The sequence below is a fragment of the Trachypithecus francoisi genome, unplaced genomic scaffold, assembly GCF_009764315.1.
Source record: "Trachypithecus francoisi isolate TF-2019V2 unplaced genomic scaffold, Tfra_2.0 Lachesis_group12, whole genome shotgun sequence".
Lineage (NCBI taxonomy): Eukaryota > Metazoa > Chordata > Mammalia > Primates > Cercopithecidae > Trachypithecus > Trachypithecus francoisi.
In genome coordinates this window covers 1062362-1071583 of record NW_022681457.1, presented here as the reverse complement: position 1 = coordinate 1071583, position 9222 = coordinate 1062362, and positions in this window count along the sequence as shown.

The window sequence follows — 9222 nt, the reverse complement described above, 5'->3', positions numbered from 1 at the left end:
AGGCGGGACAGGGAACGGAAGTGGGGAGCTCTGGGGCAGAGAGCCGAGCAGGGGGCAGTAGTCAAGGTCATGAGTGAGGGCAGTTACTGAATGGTCTTTATCGTCCTGAGGACCCCTGCACCAAGTGTGTACAATCTCTCATGCTGTCCCACCCACAGGTACCCACCCCCAACTGCCACTCATTCCCACAGCCTCAGTCACTCAATCAAACATGCAGTGTCACACACAATCCCATAGGCTGAGCCATGAAAAGGCACAGTCATAGAACCTCACAAGCTCTTACTCACAGTCACACATTTAATCACACCCATACAGTCCCACCGTCACACCCAGACAGCCACAGTCTCTCACTCACAGGTTGACAGTCATTGACAGTGAAACAGTCACACAGCCAGGGCCACGGACTCCTGCACACACAGTAACACTCATAGTGTCCCACAATTCCAACAACACTGTCAATCACACACACGCATTCACGCAATCACTGGCTTTCATCACAAACACCCTTGCCCTGCTAGCCTGTGTGGCCCGGGAGGGCAGACCACTGGGTCCCCAGAATCATTCAGAGCAGGAGTTCAAGGAAGGATTGTCATGAAATAAATATATGCAGTATGCAGTTGTGTGGTTACTTGCAGACATACATTTTTTTTGTTTGTTTTTTTTTTTGAGACAGAGTCTCCCTCTGTTGCCCAAGCTGGAATGCAGTAGCACGATCTCAGCTCACTGCAACCTCCGCCTCCTGGGTTCAAGCAATTCTCCCACCTCAGCCTCCCAAGTAGCTGGGATTCCTGGCACACACCACCACACCCGACTAATTTTTGTATTTTTAGTAGAGATGGGGTTTCACCATGTTGCCCAGGCTGGTCTCAAACTCCTGACCTCAGGTGATCCACGTCTTGGCCTTCCAAAGTGGTGGGATTACAGGTGACAGCCACCACACCCGGCCCATACAATCATTTTTAAATTTTATTTATTTATTTATGAGAGTGCAGTTCACTGGCACAATTATAGCTCACTGCAGCCTCCACTTCCTGGGCTCAAGGGATCCTCTCACCTCAGCCTCAGCTGGGATGACAGGCATGAGACACCACGCCCTACCATTTTATTAAAAAATAATTTCAACTTTTTTTTTTTTTTGAGACAGGGTCTCACTCTGTCACCCAGGCTGGAGTGCAGTGGTGCCATCTCGGCTCACTTCAACCTCTGCCTCCAGGGTTCAGGAGATTCTCCTGCCTCAGCCTCCCGGGTAGCTGGGACTACAGGTGTGCGCCACCACACCCAGCTAAAATTTTTGTATTTTTAGTAGAGATGGGGTTTTGCCATGTTGGCCATACTGGTCTCCAACTCCTGGCCTCAAACAATCCTCCCACCTCGACCTCCCAAAGTGCTGGGACTATAGGCATGTGCCACCACACCCAGCCTCAACATTTATTTAATTTAATTAATTTATTTATTTTAATTCATTTTATTTATTTATTTTTTTAGTCAGGGTCTCACTCTGTCACCCAGGCTGAAGTGCAGTGGTGCTGTCTTGGCTCACTGCAACCTCTGCCTCTTGGGTTCAAGCAATTCTTGTGCCTCAGCCTCCAGAGTAGCTGGGACTACAGGTGTGCGCCACCATGCCTGGCTAATTTTTGTATTTTTAGTAGAGATGAGGTTTCACCATGTTGGCCATGCTGTTCTTCAACTCCTGGCCTCAAGTGATCCTCCCGCCTCGGCCTCCCAAAGGGCTAGGATTACAGGTGTGAGCCACCGCACCCGGCCTTAACTTTTATTTTAGATTCAGGGGGTACATGTGCAGGTTTGTTATAGGGGTGTATTGCATGATGCTGAGGTTTGGGGTACAAATGATCCCATCACTCAGGTAGTGAGCATGTCACCCAACAGGTAGTTTTTCAGCCCTTGTCTCCCTGCCTGCCCCCTCTAGGAGTCCCCAGTGTCTGTTGTTCCCATGTTTGTGTCCATGTGCACCCAATGCTTAGCTCCCACTTCTAAGTAAGAGCATCTGGTGTTTGGATTTCTGTTCCTGTGTTAACTCGCTTAGGATAATGGCCTCCAGCTGCATCTATGTTGCTGCAAAGGACATGATTTCCTTCCTTCCTTCCTTCCTTCCTTCTTCCTTCCTTCCTTCCTTCCTTCCTTCCTTCCTCTTTCTTTCTTTCTTTCTTTTTCTTTTCTTTCTTTCTTTCTTTCTTTCTCTTTCTTTCTTTCTCTCTCTCTCTCTTTCTCCTTCCTTCCTTCCTTCTTCCTTCCTTCCTTCCTTCCTTCTCCGTTCTGTTTCTTTTCTTTTCTTTTCTTTTTGGATGGAGTCTCGCTCTGTCACCCAGGCTGGAGTTCAGTGGCACAATCTCAGCTCACTGCAACCTCTGCCTCCCAGGTTCAAGCAATTCTCCTGCCTCAGCCTCCCAAGTAGCTGAGATTATAGGTGCCTGCCACCATGCCCAGCTAATTTTTTTTTTTTTTCTGAGTCTCCCTCCGTAGCCCAGGCTGGGGTGCAGTGTTGTGATCTTGGCTCAATGCAATCTCCACCTTCTGGGTCCCGGTTCAAGCAATTCTCCTGCCTCAGCCTCCCAGGTAGCTGGGATTACAGGCATGAGCCACCATGCCCAGCTAATTTTTGTATTTTTAGTAGAGACAGGGTTTCATCATGTTGGCCAGGCTGGTCTGAACTCCTGACCTGGTGAACCTCCCGCCTCGGTCTCCCAAAGTGCTGGGATTACAGGCGTGAGCCACCACATCTGGCTATTTGTGTGTGTGTGTGTGTATGTGTGTGTGTGTATTTTTAGTAGAGATGGGATTTCACCATGCTGGCCAGGCTGGTCTCAAATTCCTGACTTCAGGTGATCTACCTGCCTCGGCCTCCCAAAGTGCTAGAATCACAGGCATGAGTCACTATGCCCAACCCTTTTCTTTTTCTTCATGTCTATATCATACAATCTTTTTATGACACAAGCTGAAAGTCACACACAATGTCATGCAACCATACCCATTAACACTGTCACATTTCACAGTCACCCACAGAGTCCTCAAGTCACATTCCAACAACACACATTCCCCAACTGTCATGAGGCACACACCCTCACATGGTCACCCTCACCCCCAGAGTCACACTGAGTGACATGGTTATACAGACTCACAACTCTCCCTTATTTTCACCCACATTCACACGTCACATACATACGTGTCACATACACAACCTCACTAGCCCACAGCTATGCACATGCCACAGTGACTTGTCACACCCTGCAATCCCACCTCCCACAGTCACGCAGGTGCACACAGGGTCACACACACCATCATCTCACAATTGCACACTAACCCATAGCCTCACATGGTCTCATCGCCACAGTCGCCAGTGAATCACACACATTCTCTGCTGTCTCTACTTCCAGTCTGTTCCTTTGTCCTAAATATGGGGAACATCTGTACGTGACTGGGGGTGGGGGACAGGCTCAGAGCCCAGTCCCAGCTCCCAGCTCTCATCTCCTGTTAATACAAACTACTGATTCCTGCACATTCATCATGCAAGGAACATTTGTGAGCGTGCACTCCCCTGGGACTCTAAGTGGGACAGAGGGGAGTCTGCCCATTTTGTAGAGGAGAAACTGAGGCCCCAGGAGGGACAGGGAGTAAGGGGTGGCATGAGGTCTGCACCAGAGGCTGGAAGGAGACAAGTCTCGGGGGAGGCGAGGGTCCAGGGTCCTCGTTTCCTGGCCTTAGGCTGCCAACCCGCTCTCTGCCCCACATTCCTGGCGCCCTCTGGGTCCTGGGAAAGGCTCCAGTCTTGGAGTGGAGAGGGAAGGGGGTCTGAGATTGCCCAGCACCTTGGGAGAAGTTGGGGTTGGAAAGGAGTCTCTCCTTGGCCCCACTGAGGGCCTGGGGTCACTCCACAGAGGAAGGCAGTGAGGGGTGGGGAGGCTGAAGACGGGGAAGGGAGAGGCTGGCAGAGAGGGGGAAGCAGTGGAGAGGAAATGAGCTGGTGGTGTGAGACAGGAAAAAGAGCCAAGAGCCTAGTGTGGTAGCTCAAGCCTGTGATACCAGCACTTTGAGAGGCCGAGATGGGAGGATCACTTAAGCCCAGGAGTTGGAGACCAGCCTGGGCAACATAGTGAGACCTTGTCTCTAAAAAAAAAAAAAAAAAAAAGGCCGGGCACGGTGGCTCACGCCTGTAATCCGAGCACTCTGGGAGGCCAAGGCGGGTGGAATACCAGGTCAGGAGATCAAGACCATCCTGGCTAACAAGGTGAAACCCCGTCTCTACTAAAAATACAAAAAATTAGCCGCGTGTGGTGGCGGGCGCCTATAGTCCCAGCTACTCAGGAGGCTGAGGCAGGAGAATGGCAGGAACCCAGGAGGTGGAGCTTGCAGTGAGCTGAGATTGCGCCACCGCACTCCAGCCTGGGTGACAGAGTGAGACTCTGTCTTAAAAAAAAAAAAAATTCTTTTTTCGGTTTTCCAATTAAAAAAAAAATTACCTTAAGTTCTGGGATACATGTGCTGAACGTACAGGTTTGCTACATAGGTATGCATATGCCATGGTGGTTTGCTGCACCTATCAACCCGTCATCTAGGTTTAAAGAAAAAAAAATTTTTTTTTTTTTGAGACAGAGTCTCACTCTGTCACCCAGGCTGGGGCAGAGATTGCAGTGAGCCAGGTTCAAGCGATTCTCCTGCCTCAGCCTCCTGAGAAGCTGGGATTACAGGCACCTGCCACCATGCCCGGCTAGTTTTTTTGTATTTTTAGCAGTCAGGTTTTCACCAAGTTGGTCAGGTTGGTCTTGAACTCCTGACCTCAGGTGATCTGCTCTCCTCGGCCTCCCACAGTGCTGGGATTATAGGTATGAGCCACCGCACCTGGCCAATTTTTTTTTTTTTAATTTTGAGATGGAGTTTTGCTCCTGTTGCCCATGCTGGAGTGCAATGGCACAATTTCAGCTCACTGCAACCTCCGCCTCCTGGATTCAAGTGATTCTCCTGCCTCAGCCTGCTGACTAGCTGGGACTGCAGGCATGCACCACCATGCCCAGCTAATATTTTTGTATCCTTAGTAGAAATGGGGTTTCACAATGTTAGCCACGGCTGGTCTCAAACTCTTGACCTCAGGTGATCTGCCCGCCTCTGCCTCCCAAAGTGCTGGGATTACAGGCGTGAGCCACCACGCCGGCCTCTCAAATTTTTTTTTTTTTAATTAGCCAGGTGTGGTGGTGGTGCACCTGTGGTCCCAGCTACTTGGATGACTGAGGCAGGAGGATTGCTTGAGCTCAGAAAATTGAGGCTACAGTGAGCTGTGATGATCGTGTCACTGCGCTCCAGCCTGGGTGACAGAGTGAGATCCTGTCTCAAAAAAAAAAAAAAAAAAAAAGAAAGAAAAGCAAAAGAAAAAAGAAACCAAGGACCAAGAAAGATCTAGAGTGGGAGACAGATAAGACAAGAACAGAGGCCAGACGCAGTGGCTCACGCGTGTAATCCCAACACTTTGGGAGGCCAAGGCGGGCAGATCACCTGAAGTCAGGAGTTCGAGATCAGCCTGGACAACATGGTGAAACCCCGTCTCTACTAAAATACAAAAGTTAGCTGGGTGTAGTGGTGCGCGCCTGTAATCCCAGCTGCTCGGGAGATTGAGGCAGGAGAATAGCTTGAATCCAGGAGGCGGAGATGGCAGTGAGCTGAGACTACACCACAGCACTCCAGCCTGGCCATCAGAGTGAGACTTCATCTCTAAAAAAAAAAAAGAGAAGTAAGGAGAGATTCTGGGCTGGGTAGATGCCTGGTCTTCTGCCCACCTCAGCCCTCCTGGGGTCCTCTGTTGTCTCCCAGGGTCTGCAAAGGTGCTGGCTGCACAGGCCCCCTCCAGCTGCCTTGCTCATGGCTTCTGAAAACTTCAGGCCAAGAAACAGCACGCACCATCCCAACTCAGCTGCTCCCAGACAGCTTAGTCCCACGCCCCACTCCCGCAACAAGGGACTCAGAACGAGAGAAGACTCGTGCCCCAGCCTCTCCTCTCCCTCCTCCATTTTCCTTGTCTAGTCCTGTCTATGTTTGGCAAGCCCTCTCCCCCAACCCCTCTGCCTCTCCCATCTCTCTCCCACCTCCCCCGACCCAATGTTTCTCTCTCTCTCTCTGTCCATCCTACCTTATTTCTCTCTTTCAGCCAAATCTCTCCTTACTCATTTTCTTGTCTTTTGAGACAGGGTCTCCCTCTCTTGTCTAGGCTGGAGCACAGTGGCACGATCACACCTTACTGCAGCCTCAACCCCTACCTGGGCTCAAGCAATCCTCCCACCTCAGCCTGCTGAGTAGTTGGGACTACAGACACATACCACCATGCCTGGCTAATTTTTGTTGTTGTTGTTGTTGTTTGAGATGGAGTCTCACACTGTCGCCTGGGCTGGAGTGCAATGGCACGATCTCGGCTCACTGCAACCTCCGCCTCCGGGTTTCAAGCGATTCTCCTGCCTCAGCCTCTGTAGTAGCTGGGATTACAGGTGCCTGCCACCACGCCCAACTAATTTTTTGTATTTTTGTTTAGCAGAGACTGCGTTTCACTGTGTTGGCCAGGCTGGTCTTGAACTCCTGACCTCATCATCAGCCCGCTTCGGCCTCCCAAAGTGCTGGGATTACAGGCGTGAGCCACCGTGCCTAGCCTTTTTTTTTTTTTTTTTTTTTGAGACAGAGTCTGTCTCTGTCACCCAGGCTGGAGTGTAGTGGCGCCATCTCATCTCGGCTCACTGCAAACTTCACTTCTCGGGTTGAAGCGATTCTCATGCCTCAGCCTCCCAAGTGTCTGGGATTACGGAATGCGCCACCACACCCAACTAATTTTGTATTTTTAGTAGAGACGGGGATTTGCCATGTTGGCCAGGCTGGTCTCGAACTCCTGACCTCAGGTGATCCACCTGCCTTGGCCTCTCAAAGTGCTGGGATTACAAGTGTGAACCATGGTGCCCAGCCAATTTTTCTACTTTTTGTAGGGATAGTGTCTTGCTACATTGCCCAGGCTGGTCTTGAACTTCTGGGCTCAAGGAATTCATCTGCCTCAGCCTCCCAAAGTGCTGGGATTAAAATCCTTATTTCTTTTCTCTGAGCCCACACTCAGGTTGCCTCTGTCTTTCTCTCCTGTCTGTTGGGAAGGCTTTTCTCTTCTCTTTTTCCATTTTTCATTCTGCCTCTCTGCTGAGTTCTTTCACTCTCTCTCTCCCTCTGGATTAGCCTCTTTTTGCCAGTCTTTAAAGTTTCTCCTTTCTCTTCCCCTTTTTCTATCTCCTCTCTGGGATTGCGTCTGTTTCTCTCTATCCATTGCCCCTGGTCCCTGATCTCCTGGCTCTGGTCTCCTGCCCTCCTGCCTCCCTTCGCCCTCCGGCAATGACCAGGCAGTGCCCCTACCCAGGATGCAAGGGTGGGGTGGAAGCTGGAAGGCCTGTGTCTCCCCCCATGGGGCTGCCTGGCTAAGCAGAGCCTGCGGGGAGCAGGCGGGGGCCTGGGGTGCTGGCAGATGGTGTCGGAGAAATGAGGCAGAGAGAGATGGGGAGAGGGGGCGCCCTGTGGGGACAGAGACCAGGAATGGGAAGCTGTGACAGCCCCCGCTCCGTCCCCGAGATTCAGGACTGCAGAGAGATGAGGCCTGAATGCTAGAGACCCAGAGACACACAAAGACACAGAATGAGAAGAGATACAGAGAGTGAGAGAGACAGCAGAGCTGAGACAGAGACCTGGTGAGAGATGTGGGTCCAGGCACATACAGACAAATGGATAGGAACCAGAGAGAGGGGAGCCCAGAGATGGGAAGAGACAGAGATCCCGAGACAGGGGCCTGGAGAGGCAAACAAAAAATATAGAGACCCAAAGACAGACACAGACGTGAAACCCAGGGAGAGACAGAGACATGCAAAGACAGAAACACAGAGATGGGGACCCAGAGAAAGAGGGACAGAGAGGAGAACCAGAGAGATAAGACCTAAGAAACAAGGCCAGGTGCGGTGGCTCATGCCTGTAATACCAGCGCTTTGGGAGGCCAAGGCAGGTGGATCACCTGAGGTCAGGAGTTCGACACCAGCCTGGCCAACATGGTGAAACCCCGTCTCTACTAAAAATAAAAAAAATTAGCCGGGTGTGGTGGCGGGCACCTGTAATCCCAGCTACCCAGGAGGCTGAGACAGGAGAATTGCTTGAACCCGGGAGGCGGAGGTTGCACTGATCCGAGATCGCAGGATGAGGCAGATGGATCTCTTGAGCTCAGGAGTTAGAGACCAGCCTGAACAACATGGCAAAACCTCATCTCTACAAAAAAATATTAGCTGGGCGTGGTGGCACACACCTGTATTCCCAGCTGCTGGGGAGGCTGAGGTGGGAGGATCTTTTGAGCCTGGGAGGTGAAGGTTGCAGTGAGCGGAGATCATGCCACTACACTCCAGTCTGGGTGACAGAGTGAGACCCTGTCTTCAAAAAAAAAAAAAAGGGAGAGAGAGACAGGGAGAGGGAAGGGGAGGAGAAGGGGAGGAAAGGGAAAGGAGGGGAGCAGAGAGGGGCAAAAACAGAGAGAGGGACTTATAGCCCAGAAGAGAACAGGGATTAACCTCAGACTCCATGAGACAGAGACACATGGCTCCCCTCGGCCTCTTCCGGCCTAGTGGGGGAGGGCACATCTCCATAGCGACCTCCCCAGATCCTGAGGGCAAATATTGTCCTGGCCAGAATCGTCTGGGCTATGTTGACATAATCTCATGCAGGGTGGGGTGGGGGCTCCAGGGGCTCAGAGGCCAGCAGAGGGGCTCTCAGCTGGGGCCCTAGAGACAGCTCCAGCTTTCCCTGCCTCCAAAACCCAGTGCAAACAGCCAGCAATGTGCAGGATCAGTTGAAAGATTCAAACCTGTAGGGGTCCCTGATTGCTCCCTGGTAGTGCTCAGCAAGCCCCTAAGCCCCTTTTCAAGACTCAAGGAAAGCGGGCAAACCTGGGCCTTTTCCTCCAGGCTTTTTTTTTTTTTTAGAGCAGCGTCTCGCTCTTTCGTCCAGACTGGAGTGGAGTGATACAATCACGGCTCACTGTAGCTTTGACCTCCTGGGCTCAGGTGATCCTCTCACCTCAGCCTCCCCAGTAGCTAGGACTACAGGCACAGGCCACCAAGTACAGCTAATTTATTTATTTTTTTAATTATTATGAGTTTTTGAGATGGGGTTTTGATCTGTTACCCAGGCTAGAGTGTAGTGGCACGATCTCGGCTCACT